Source organism: Schistocerca cancellata, chromosome 4, assembly GCF_023864275.1.
Source record: "Schistocerca cancellata isolate TAMUIC-IGC-003103 chromosome 4, iqSchCanc2.1, whole genome shotgun sequence".
Classification (NCBI taxonomy): domain Eukaryota; kingdom Metazoa; phylum Arthropoda; class Insecta; order Orthoptera; family Acrididae; genus Schistocerca; species Schistocerca cancellata.
Window position 1 is genome coordinate 519,502,387 of NC_064629.1, and position 13,592 is coordinate 519,515,978.

Genomic DNA, 13,592 nt, shown 5'->3' on the forward strand with positions numbered 1-13,592 from the left:
TGATATATAATGCATTCTGAGGGGCACAGATTTACATTTTTAGAAAAATTCTATTGAAGCTGCTCCCATGGTTCCGACGTGTTTGCTTGAATAAAACGGTATTTCGTTATCATTAAGGCGACGCGTGTTTTGTAGAATACGATAGCACACCTTCCTGAGTGATCAAAACTGTGTGCTATGCCGTAACTTGAACGTGAATTGTTGCTCTTCGTGAAAAATACTCTTTTAAACAGTCTCATTCGAAGGTGTCACTACCGCAGTACCTCTCTTCGTACTTCATATATAAAATAACCTGCTGGTCTAGAATCCGTGGAGAAAGGACCTAACAAGTAACGTGTAAGCCAAAACATCGGTGTATGATACAGAATAGATCTTTCACACCGCAGCGTACGTTATATCTTCCTGAAAGTTGAAAACTTATGTGATCTTCAAGAGGTTTCATTCCAGTACAGTCTCAGCTGCAGAAAGACGTGCATTTGTCTGCGAGATTTTTGTAGCTAATTGAGTAGCCAGCTTAAATCAGTGAATGATAATAATATTAATAAATATCGTTTTGCTATGGCCACATTTTGCAAAATGGATTTTAAATGAAACATAATAATAATATGAATGCAGAACGAGTTCATGATATAAGAGCAGTCTCTCTCTCTCTCTCTCTCTCTCTCTCTTACACGCTTTCTCATCAAAACGAAGGGAAGACGGTCCATGCACAAGGGAAATTTGTGAGAACTGATTAAGTTTCGATCTAACGAAATTAGAGACGTGCCTCAGTAATGATCAGCGATGTGTGTCAGAATACTAATAACCTTTCTGCGTCCGAAAATAATTTCATTCGATGGTCAATGATGTGTAAGGAAATGAAAGTGGTCCTCTTCTGTGAGAAATATAGGGATTACTTTTTCAGGATGATTGACCTTTCTTAATTACTGAGGTACGAACGTCCAGACTCCAAGACGATCTATGGAAAACTAAAATTAGGGTTTTGTTAATATTTGTATTATGGGCATTAGGCTGTGGTCTAAGGCATAATTCTCAGTCTAACGATATGTCTTCCAATGCTGGAGACATCATCAGAGGCTTTAACTACTTATAAAGCACTTACAGACTCAAACAAGCCTAGAAAGGCGAAATATTTATTATGTGTACAATCAGCGATCGGTTCATGACGTCATCAGACTGGTGCCTAATATTGCGGAGTCGCGCCAACGTATGCCACGGAGCTTCTTAAGGGTCCTGCACACGTTAAATATTTATTGACAACAGTAGTTTTTCTAACCTTCAGTGTGTTGAAACGACCTCACACCATCAATAACATTGACAAATATGGTCAGTTGACAACGCTGTTTTACAAGGTTAAGCTGTCGAACACCCAAAAGGAAGCGAGTGTTGCAATTACATTAGCTACGGCTTGCAAGTAACAGAAAACAGTGAAAAAGGGTAAATGGGTCAGAGAATGGTTGGAAACAAGGAGCGACTGCTCACATGTCAAAATACTAACAGATCATAACCACGGACCCCAAAGATATCATAAATTATTTTCCGAAGAGTATTGGGTGATACAGCAAAGTATTAAAGTTAATACAAGATAAAATAGAGAAACAACATACGTAAATGAGGGAGGCAATAGGTGTCAACGAGAGATTGGGGGTAACTTTGAGATTTCTGGTGACAGGAAGGTCTTACGATTTCTCGAAGTTTTGTTCTGTAATATCAGCGAGCCCAATTAGTAAAATTCTATGGAAATCTGTAAAGCAGTTGTATGTGCCTGGAAAGGATATCTTCAGGCAGTTAACATAATTTTTTTTGTACCGTAATAATTTCGTGAAACCGAAAAGCATTTCGCAGACCTATATCCAGTCATTGTGGATATATGACGTATTTTTCGAAGTGGAAGCAGTTTTTTCAGTCTGGTAAGTAATTCACCAAGCTATACAGTATTTTCGAATTAATAAATTAAGCAGCGTCATAGAGAATCCTCCGTTGACCATCCTAAAATGCTACGTACCATGATTATTCTCTCATTGGTCTATTAAAATTGTTTTGTGCAAAAAGGCTACTTTAAACATTGAATGTAAGGTATGATATGCACAAAGGCGAGATGAAAGAATAGACAGTGTACACTAACGCCATGTGGTTGGTTCATGAAGCACTGTCAACATCTGAATGGAGAATATTGCCAAACCATCGAAACCGGACCGCAGACGTACAGTACGTTTTGATAATACTGAGAATATTTTAAGGGCCAGCAACATCCTCGTCAGTATTACTAATATTGGCAATACGTCAATAGTCGCTCTCAGACGGCCAATATATTGATGGTTTGACAATATTATTGATTGTGTGAGGAACCCTTTAAAGTCTCTTATCCACATCTACATCCATACTCTGTGAACCACTGTGAAGTGCATGGCAGAGGGGGATGTCCAACTGTACCAGTTATTATGGCCTCTTCTTGTTCCATTCAACTACGGAGTGTGAGAAAAATTATTGTTTAAATTCTTTGGAGGGTGCTGCAGTTAATTTAGTCTTATCCTCACGATCGTTATGGGAGCGATATGAATAAGGCTGTAGCATATTCCTATACTCATAATTTAAAGCCAGTGCTTGAAATTTTGGCAGTAGACTTTTTCGGGTTAATTCCCGTCTTTCTTGAAGAGTCTACCAGTTCAGTTTCAGGTACACTGTCAGGGACACTCTGCCGTGGATCAAACAAACTTGTAATCATTCGTGCTGCCCTTCTCTATATACATTCAATATCCCCTGCTAATCCTATTTCGTACGGGTCCCGCACGCTCGAGCAATATTCTAGAATGGGTCGTATAAGTGATTTGTAAACAATCTCTTTTGTAGACTGATTGTACTTCCCTAATATTCTACCAATAAACCCAAGTCTGCTACCTGCTTCTCCGTTCTCCTTCATGGCCCTAGTAAGTGTCACATCCAAGTGTTTGTATGAGTTTACAGATTCCAGCCGTGACTCACTAATATTATGTTCGTGGAAACATTAGTTTTTTTGTTTTGTGAAGTGCACAATTTTACATTTTTGAACGTATAAAGCAAGTTGTTAATCATTTCAACGCTTTGAAATCTTATCAGGGTCTGACTGAATATTTGTACAGCTTCGTTCAGACTCTACTTAGTTGTAGATAACTGCATCATCTGCGAAAACTGTGAGGTTACTACACTACTGGCCATTAAAATTGCTACACCACGAAGATCATGTGCTACAGAAATTCAAACGACGGGAAGAAGATGCTGTGATATGCAAATGATTAGCTTTTCAGAGCATTCACACAAGGTTGGCACCGGTGGCGATACCTACAACGTGCTGACATGAGGAAAGTTTCCAACCGATTTCTCATACACAAACAGCAGTTGACCGGCGTTGCCTGGTGAAACGTTGTTGTGATGCCTCGTGTAAGGAGGAGAAATGCGTACCATCACGTTTCCGACTTTGATAAAGGTCGGATTGTAGCCTATCACGATTGCGGTTTATCGTATCGCGACATTGCCGCTCGCGTTGGTCGAGATCCAATGACTGTTAGCAGAATATGGAATCGGTGGGTTCAGGAGGGTAATACCGAACGCCGTGCTGGATCCCAACGGCCTCGTATCACTAGCAGTCGAGATGACAGGCATCTTATCCGCATGGCTGTAACGGATCGTGCAGCCAAGTCTCGATCCCTGAGTCAACAGATGGGGACGTTTGCAAGACAACAGCCATCTGCACGAACAGTTCGACGACGTTTGCAGCAGCATGGATTATCAACTCGGACACCATGGCTGCGGTTACCCTTGACACTGCATCACAGACAGGAGCACCTGCGATGGTGTACTCAGCGACGAACCTGGGTGCACAAATGGCGAAACGTCATGTTTTCCGATGAATCCAGGTTCTGTTTACAGCATCATGATGGTCGCATCCGTGTTTGGCGACATCGTGGTGAACGCACATTGGAAGCGTGTATTCGTCATCGCCATACTGTCGTAACACCCGGCTTGATGGTATGGGGTGCCATTGGTTAGACGTCTCAATCACCTCTTGTTCGCATTGATGGCACTTTGAACAGTGGACGTTACATTTCATATGTGTTACGACCCGTGGCTATACCCTTCATTCGATTCCTGCGAAACCCTACGTTTCAGCAGGATAATGCACGACCGCATGTTGCAGGTCCTGTACGGGCCTTTCTGGATACAGAAAATGTTCGACTGCTGCCCTGGACAGCACATTCTCCAGATCTCTCACCAATTGAAAACGTCTGGTCAATAGTGGCCGAGCAACTGGCTCGTCACAATATGCCAGTCACTACTCTTGATGAACTGTGGTGTCGTGTTGAAGCTGCATGGGCAGATGTACCTGTACACGCCATCCAAGCTCTGTTTGATTCAATGTCCAGGTGTATCAAGGCCGTTATTGCGGCCAGAGGTGGTTGTTCTTGGTACTGATTTCTCAGGATATATGCACCCAAATTGCGTGAAAATTTAATCACATGTCAGTTCTAGTATAAAATATTTGTCCAATGAATACCAGTTCATCATCTGCATTTCTTCTTGGTGTAGCAATTTTAATGGCCAGTAGTGTATTAATGTTCTGCACAAGGTCATTAATATATAGCATGAACAGCATGTGATGCAGCACACTTCACTAGTGTCCAGCCGAAGTTTCTTCTAGATCTGTCGATGACTCTCCATCCAAGATAACATGCTGCGTCCTCCCTACCAAGAAAACCTCAATTCAGTCACATATTTCGTCTGATAACCCATACGATAGTACTTTGGATATTAAGCGTAGATATGGTACTGAGTCAAATGCATTTCGGAAATCTAGAAATACTGTATCTATCTCATCATCTTAATCCATGGTTTTCTGAATGTAATGTGAGAAAAGTGCGAGCTGGGTTTCATATGATCTATGTTTTAGAAATCCATGCTGGTTTTCATGCAGGAGGTCATTCTTTTCCAGATAACTCATAATGTTTGAGCTTAGAATATATTCTGACATTCTACAGCGAATTGATAATGTCTCCAGCGCTGGAATACGAAACGTTAGGCAGAGAATTATACCTTGCACCACGGCTTTAAGCCCATAGATCAAATATCAGTGATATCGTAAATACCGACCGTGAAAGCCTGCATCCTGTGATAAATTTAGGATGTACGGTCGGAGATATACAGAACGCTGTTCGAATTGCGAGACCAGTGTTTAATAAATGTACCATTTTGTTCGTTCTTAACACTTACCTATTAGTTGTATATTACGAACACTACTGGGGCGGGGAGGGGGGGGGAGGGTGACGTACGCGATGCAGCCCCAGAAACATAAACAGAAAATTCCATAAGTTTGTTGTTTCCTTAATTTCCTTGCTTCATATTAATTTACTTTCGTAACACACATGTCTTTACAAGTGAAAACTGGTACAGATGTTGCAGCAGTACTTGTAGAATACGGCATCTTATAAAATCCACCACACGTCAGCGCCAAGCGGCGTACTACAACGCATAACAGAGCGACGCTCAGGAGTCAAAGGGATTATAAGTCAGAGGGCAACTAGTTTTCAGAAGCGAGCTGGTCAATGAACGGAGTGTATCAGAAATGCTTTAACCAGGTACTTAAACGAAAATATTAACAAGTGTGCGAAAAATTTTCGTTTTTTAGGTATCGACCTGCGTACTATCGAAGCTGTTCGCCAGCGGTCTAAGAAAATAATCAGATAACAATGAAAACATAAAATCTTATTTTACAAGAAAAGTACTTCGCACAAAAGTGTGTTTCCGGATTGTCACTCAGATTTATACTATCATATTTATAAATAATTACGTTTACTAAAAATGTGAACTCGCTGAAAGATGTGTGTCCTTCGTAAAATGTGGTCAATACCGAGAAAAACCGTTTGTTTAGTACCAGAAAACAATTGCAGTTGCTAAGGGACTCTTACTGTAACGGTCTCTTCCTGTATTAGATCCATAGTGTGTAGGTCGTGTTTAACACACACACACATACACATTCCGTAGTTGGCGATTTTGTATAAGTGAGGTGTGCTTGCTTGTGTATATGAATCGCGAGTGTCTTTCTTTTACTGATGAAGGCTGTGGCAGAAAGATTTATGTAAGTGTCTTTTAATTGTGCCTGTTTGCAACTTAACGTGTCTTCTTTATGGTAAGCAGCAACGCACACACAGACACACACAAACACACACACACACACACACACACACACACACACACACACACACACACACACAAACAAAGAAACTGGTATAGGTATACGTATTCAAATACAGAAATATGTTAAACAACAGAGTTCGGCGCTGCGGTCGGCAACGCCTATATAAGACAAGTGTCTGGCGCAGTTGTTAGATCGGTTAATGCTGTTGCAGTGGCAGGTTATCAAGATTTAAGTGCGTTTGAACGTGGTGTTAAGGTCGGCTCTCGGGCAATGGGACACAGCATCTCCGAGGTAGCGATGAAGTTAGGATTTTCCTGTGCGACCATTTTACGAGTGTACTGTGAATATTAGGAATCCAGTAAAGCATCAAATCTCCGATATCTCTACGGCCGGAAAAAGATCCTGCAACAATGAGACCAACGACGACTGAAGAGAATCGTTTAACGTGACAGAAGTGTAACCCTTCTGCAAATGGCTGTAGATTTAAATGCTGGGCCATCGACAAATGCCAGGGTGCGAACCATTGAACGATACATAATCGATATGGACTTTCGGAGCCGAAGGTCCACTCGTGTACCCTTGATGACTGAATGACACAAAATTTTATGACTCGCCTGGGCCCGTCAACACCGACATTGGACTGCTGATGACTGGAAACTTGGTGCCTGGTCGGACGAATCTCGTTTCCAATTGTACCGAGGGGATGGACGTGTGCGGGCATGGAGACAACCTCGAGACAACGTCGTGAATCCATGGACCCTGTATGTCATCAGGGAACTGTTTAAGCTGGTGGAGGCTCTGTCATGGTGTCGGGCGTGTGCAGTTGGAGTGATATGGGACCCCTGATACGTCTAGAAACGACTCTGACAGGTGACACGTAAGCATCCTGTTTGATCACCAGCATCCATTCACGTCCATTGTGCATTTCGACGGACTTGGGTAATTCTAGCAGGACAATGTGACATCCCGCACGACCAGAATTGCTTCATAGTAGCTCCAGGAATACTATTCTAATTTTAAACTCTTCCGCTGACCACTAAGCTCCCCAGACACGAACATTATTGAGCATATTTAGGATGCCTTGCAACGTGCTGTTCAGAAGAGATTTCCACCCCGTCGTGCTCTTACGAATTTATGGACAGCCCTGCAAGATTCATGGTGTCAATCCCCTCAAACACTACTTCAGACAGTAGTCGAGTCCATACCACGTCGTGTTGCGGCACTTCTGCGTGCTCCAGGGGCCCTACACGATATTAGGCAGGTGTACCAGTTTCCTTGTCTGTGTGTGTGTGTGTGTGTGTGTGTGTGTGTGTGTGTGTGTGAGAGAGAGAGAGAGAGAGAGAGAGAGGGGGGGGTTTTATGCCGCCTGTTGAATAACATAGAGGCCAACCTTTGGAAAGCAACGTAGCAGCGATTCTTTTTTGGCGTGGATTCGACAACTCCTTGATAGGCTTTCTGAGGTATGTGACATCGGATGTGTACGAACAAATCACTCAGTTACCGTAAATTACGGATCAGTGATTTATGGACGTGGAGCTGGCGTCCGACATCGTCGCAGATGTGTTCATGAGGTTCAAGTCAGACGAATCTGGTGTGCAGGGCATTAAAGTGAGTTCCCTGTCATGCTCCTCAAACCGCCATAAATACGTCTTCTGACACCGATAGTTATCCTGCTGGTAGATACTATTACCCTTGACGAAGACATCAAGCGTGAAGGGATGCAGGTGGTCCGAAATAATGCTCATGTAATCCACAACTGCCTTGGTTTCTTTCATTACTACCACAAATCCCTTGACTCACAGATGAATGTCTGATCGTGTCGGCAACGGTGTATCCGAACACTACGGTCGACCTGATGCAACAATAAATGTAATTCATGACCAGGTGACACGTTCCCATTGATCCACTGCCCAATCTCGGTGATCCGATGCCCACTGTAACAGTAGTTGACGATATTGTTGGTTCAGCATAGTGTCGCCTGTTGCTGACCTCCTTCTCAGTAATGTGTACTGTATATGCCCCAGCGCTGTAATTTGTCGTCAGATCTGCGACATATAGCCACCTATCCTGCATCACAGAGTGGGCAAACAGCCGACCTCCATGTTCTTGGATGAAACATCGATGTCCGACGTCACGACGCCTACTAGTGGCTTCTCTGTTCTTCAACCACTTTCCATAAATGCTGACGACAGTAGCGTGCGGACAGCCGACCAGCTCTGCCGTTTCCGAAATGCTGGTTCCCAGATGCCAAGCCATACAATCAGCCCTTTGCCCAAGTAGCTCATGTCAGCAACTTTCCTCATTCGTGGACCGAATCGTTGCTAGAATGATCCATCATTCATGTTTACTCTGCTGATATATACTTTTTTTACCACTTCATGTACCCACCAGGTGGCACCCAGGCTTTCCTTAGTGATGTAGCTATAGCATTTCGGTTCGTCATTGTATAAATATAACGTGTTTCAGAGAGTAGTAATTACACGTTAACTAATGAGAGTTCAGTATTACCTGAATATTATATTATACACTGATCAGCCAGAACATTATAATCACCGTCCTACTATCGATATAAACCCGTACAGGCAATAACAACATCATCTGGCGAGGAATGACTGCTAATCATATACACGCGTGGTGCATACAGTATCAGTCAGCGTGCTGTCCGTGGTTAGAATGAGGAAGGCGCGAGATCTATCTGAGTTTGACCGAGAGCAGATTGTGATGGCCCAGAGGCTCGAAACCAGTATTCCGGAAACTGCACGACTTATCGGGCGTCGGAGGAACGTGTCTTAAACACGTGGCGAAACCAAGATAAAATCACGTCCAGGCGTCGTGGTGTTGGGCAGCCACCCCTCATTACACATGTCGGACGTCGTATGCTGGGAATGCTGATAAAACAGAACAGGTGGAGAACTGCGGCGGAACCAAAACTAGACCTTAATGCTGGGTGGAGCACAAGTTTGTCTGAACACACAGTGCACCAAACACTCCTAACGATGGGCCTCTCCAGCCGATGACTCAAACACGTGCCAATGTTAACACCACTACATCGGCAACTACAACTGAAATGAGAACGTGACCATAGGCACTGGAAGTTGGTGCTGATGAATACCGATACCTTCTTCATCATGCTAATGGAGGTCACGAATTCGTCGCCTTCCAGAGGAACAGCTCCATGACATCTGTGCTTCAGGACGAAGACAAGATAGCGGTGGCTTCATTGTGCTCTGGAGAATATTCACGTGGGCATCTACGGGTCCAATGGAATTTGTACAAGGCACCATGATGGCCAAGGAGTATCGTACACTGGTTGCAGACCACGTACACCTCTTCATGACGATCATGTTTCCCGACTGCAGTGGCATTTCTCAGCAAGATAGTGCGCCCTGTCACAAGGCCAGGAGTGTGATGGAGTGGTTAGAGGAACACAGTGGTGAATGGTGAGTTGCAATTGATGTGCTATCTCCGTCCCCTCCTCCCAGCTCGCCAGATCTCAACCCCTTCGAACACATCTGGGATGTGATTGAATGTTATGTGAGAGCGCATCGCCTCTCTCCCCGGAATTTACGGGAGTTAGGTGACAGGTGTGTGCAGATGCGGTGCCAACTCCCTCCAGTGACCTACCAAGGCCCCACTGCTTCCATGCTACGACTCATAGCCGCTGTGTCCGCCCTGGTAGCTGGGTGGTCAGCGTGACGGGTTGCCGTCCTACTGGCCCGGGTTCGATTCCCGGCTGGGTCGGGGATTTTCTCCGCTCAGGGACTGGGTGTTGTGCTGTCTTCATCATCATTTCATCCCCATCCGGCGCGCAGGTCGCCCAATGTGGCGTCGAATTTAATCTGACCTGCACCAAGGCGGCCGGACCTGCCCCGCAAGGGGCCTCCCGGCCAATGACGCCAAACGCTCATTTCCATTTCCACAGCCGCTGTTATCCGTGCGAAAGATGGACGTACCGACTATTAGGTGGGTGGTCGTAATATTCTGGCTGATTCATGTATAAGCTCACATTCTGTAACAGGCCACACAATGCATCCCTTGTTTAATTGCATCAGCACTCACAAGTATTTTGTATATTTCACTCCACCAAGAGTGTTATTTTGTACACTAATTGCAGATTTTAAAGGAGAACTAGATAAAGTAATGTTAAATATTAACTATTCGATGGAAATGAATGAAAGTGCCGGAGAATGTTGCCAAACGCCTCCCAGTTGTGCACAGAAAGCTGAACGCCGCATGGCGCTAGGTCAGCGTGATTATAGCGGCAAATGGGGCTGGCCCCTTCAGACGGAGAAGAATAATCTGGAAACTGCAAGAAGGATGAAGTGTGACGACAGTACTCTAGAAGTTTGGTAATCCTCAGAGAATAGTCTCACGTGCATGGTGAACGTCCTGAAACACAGGCTCTGATGTCGGCGGGGAGAAGGTGATCAACCGCGTTTAGCTACAGCAACTGATGGCCGCTTCATTGCACAACTGACCCTTGGCAAACAACGGGTGCAATTGCAACCTCATTTAACACGTCCGAAAGTCACACAATCTCACACTCCACAGTGGCACAGCGAATTCATGGGGCTGATTTTGCCGGACGACAGGTACGTTGTCTTCCGCTGATGCTCGCACAACGGCGGCACCTTTTACGATGGCGTTAAGAAAATAGCAACTGGACTAACGACAAGTGGGATTGCGTGCTCTTCTCAGATGAGAGCTGATTAAGACTCACCATATGACGTACCCTCATATGGTGAGAGGTGGGAATACGTAATACACCCAGGAAGGTTGTCGTTCTGGTGGTCCGGATGTTGGGGTAAGTGGAGGAGTAATGTTACATGGGTGTATTGATATCCAAATCTTTGAGATCGGTACACTCACAAATTAACGTTATTAAGACATAGTTCTTCTTCCCCATGTGCGTTTCTTCAGGGTGCATTCGGTCCTGACTTCATTTTTAGGGCTTATTATAGTTTATTCATTCGAGACAGAACCATATGCAACTCGTGGTAATTACCATTCAAAACAATAGAGAGAAAAAATTATTAAGCTACACTACTGTTGCGCAATATCTTGCGACATCAGTTGGGCTCGGAGTCCTGAGTACGTTTCCTTTTCAGGATGCAGGCTATAGATGACGGACAAGTAGGATTACCATGGTGTGTTCTTCTCTGCAGTCACAGTTAGTGATATCCACAGGGATGCATTAATTCTGGAGATTACTCCTGGATTTTCCGACTCCAGATCGAAGGCGGTTAAGTGAACTCTACACGACCCAATGAATTGGGTGGCCAAGTCGAGTTATTCTCAAGCCGAGAAATCCACAGTTGTTTCCTTGCTATAGAGCTGTTGGTGTTCGCAACACTGAAATGGTCTTTATGAATCTTCTTCTGTATCTCAATTAAAAATAATTTTTGTGAATGGCAATGCGCGACCCCATCGGAGAGCGCAAGTGGAGGAGCTCTTTGATCGCGATAATGTTCAGTGAAAGGACTGGTCTGCTCCTTCCCTCTATTTAAATTTTAGGTCCCATTGGCAGGAATGGAACGCACTACCGCAAGAACTCCGTACCAACATTGTGATCAGCATGGGAGCACGTTGCAGAGCATGCACTGCTGTCCATGGTGATCGCACGTGCTATTAAGGACCATGTACCACCTTTCGTAATGTCCAGGTGACCACCATAAATCACGGTGACTTCAGTGTAATTAGTGTCTTTGAATAAAAGTTTCGTTTCTGCTCGTCTCACTGTGTATTACTTTCAGTCACCTTCTGTACTGTAGTGTAGTAGTTCTTTCTATGTATGGCCCATGTTTCACTGAGCTGTGTTACTTGGCAGTGACACTTCATGCGAAAGTTACTTTCGTCCTTTCGTTTAGCGCATCAGTGTATTGTTTCGGATTCTTATTTATGCAGCAGATGGCGAAAAATATAACGGGGACTCCAGCACACGCTGCAGATAAGATAAATAAGGGCCCGTACATAAATATATAGTAGTTTTTCTCAAGCTCCATTTGCGAGTGGAACAAGAACGGAAATGACTGGTCGTACCCTCCACCATGCGCCATATGGTGGATTACGAAGTATATATGTAGATGTAGATATGGATTTCCATTTGGTGGAGGACTCTGAGTAGTCATATCTTAAGAAAATATGTAACAACTAAATCACATTCATTACAATGCAATTTATGGAAACAACTGGGACGAAATTCACAAAATGAAATTACATGAAATGGTGTCAGCTAAATCCATTTAGAAGTTATGATCTTACAACGTTACGAATCTGATGTACATTTGCAAATTTATGTCAAACTTGGATTCGAACTTTGGAAGATGTTGTTACATATTTAGACAGGATTTGTGAAAGAATAATAAGGTTCATCCAGCTACTGAGGTGGATGTGCGACACCAATATTAACCACATAGAAAGAGTTGAAGAAAATATCCCCATTTTCACGATTGTGTTTCATACTACCAAGAGAACACAAACAAATAAAATTATATAATCTAGAAATCTCTTCAGAGTTGATTACAGATTTCAGCATGGGTAAAATTAAGTATTCCTCGCAACTGTACAACAAGAAAATAAAATAAAGTGATATGAAAGTGAAAAACGCTTATCATAACACTTAAATGTGTGCTCCAATGGAGTCCGCAGCTCGTGGTCGTGCGGTAGCGTTCTCGCTTCCCGCGCCCGGGTTCCCGGGTTCGATTCCTGGCGGCGTCAGGGATTTTCTCTGGCTCGTGATGACTGGGTGTTGTGTGATGTCCTTAGGTTAGTTAGGTTTAAGTAGTTCTAAATTCTAGGGGACTGATGACCTCCGATGTTGAATCCCATAGTGCTCAGAGCCATTTGACCCATTTTTGATCAAGTGGAAAAACATTCGTGAATGTTTAAGTGTGTCAGCTACAAATAAAGCTTAACAATGAAGATAAAATGCAAATCTGCTTTAAGGGAGTCATGATTAAAATAGTCAAAATTGTTGGCTTAAATATTTATAGAAATTGATATCCATAGAGATTATTTGACATAATGAAGACTTGCCTGTAATAATTATCTAATCCACTTCCACATACTCCAATCTGAAGTACGCGAATAACAACTAAGATTGAAGTAATGAAGAAGGTGAATCGTACGTGCGAAAATTGTATAACAAGTCCGAGTACAACGGGGTCTACATTCGCTTTCTCCAGCACACTCCCCGATATTTTGTCATTTAATTTTTCAAGTCCTTGCAAAAATTCGTTCGTGGCGAATTGAATTTCTCTCAGTTCCAGCAGGATCTGCTATTTATTGCTCAATAGTACCTTTACAGAGTACAAAACATTGTGCAATATATTCAGCGAGCGTCAATCTTTTAAAGCTACGCAGTCTCCTTTAATACAGGGTGACTCACCTAAAATTGCACCACAAATGTTGCGGAAATGTAAAG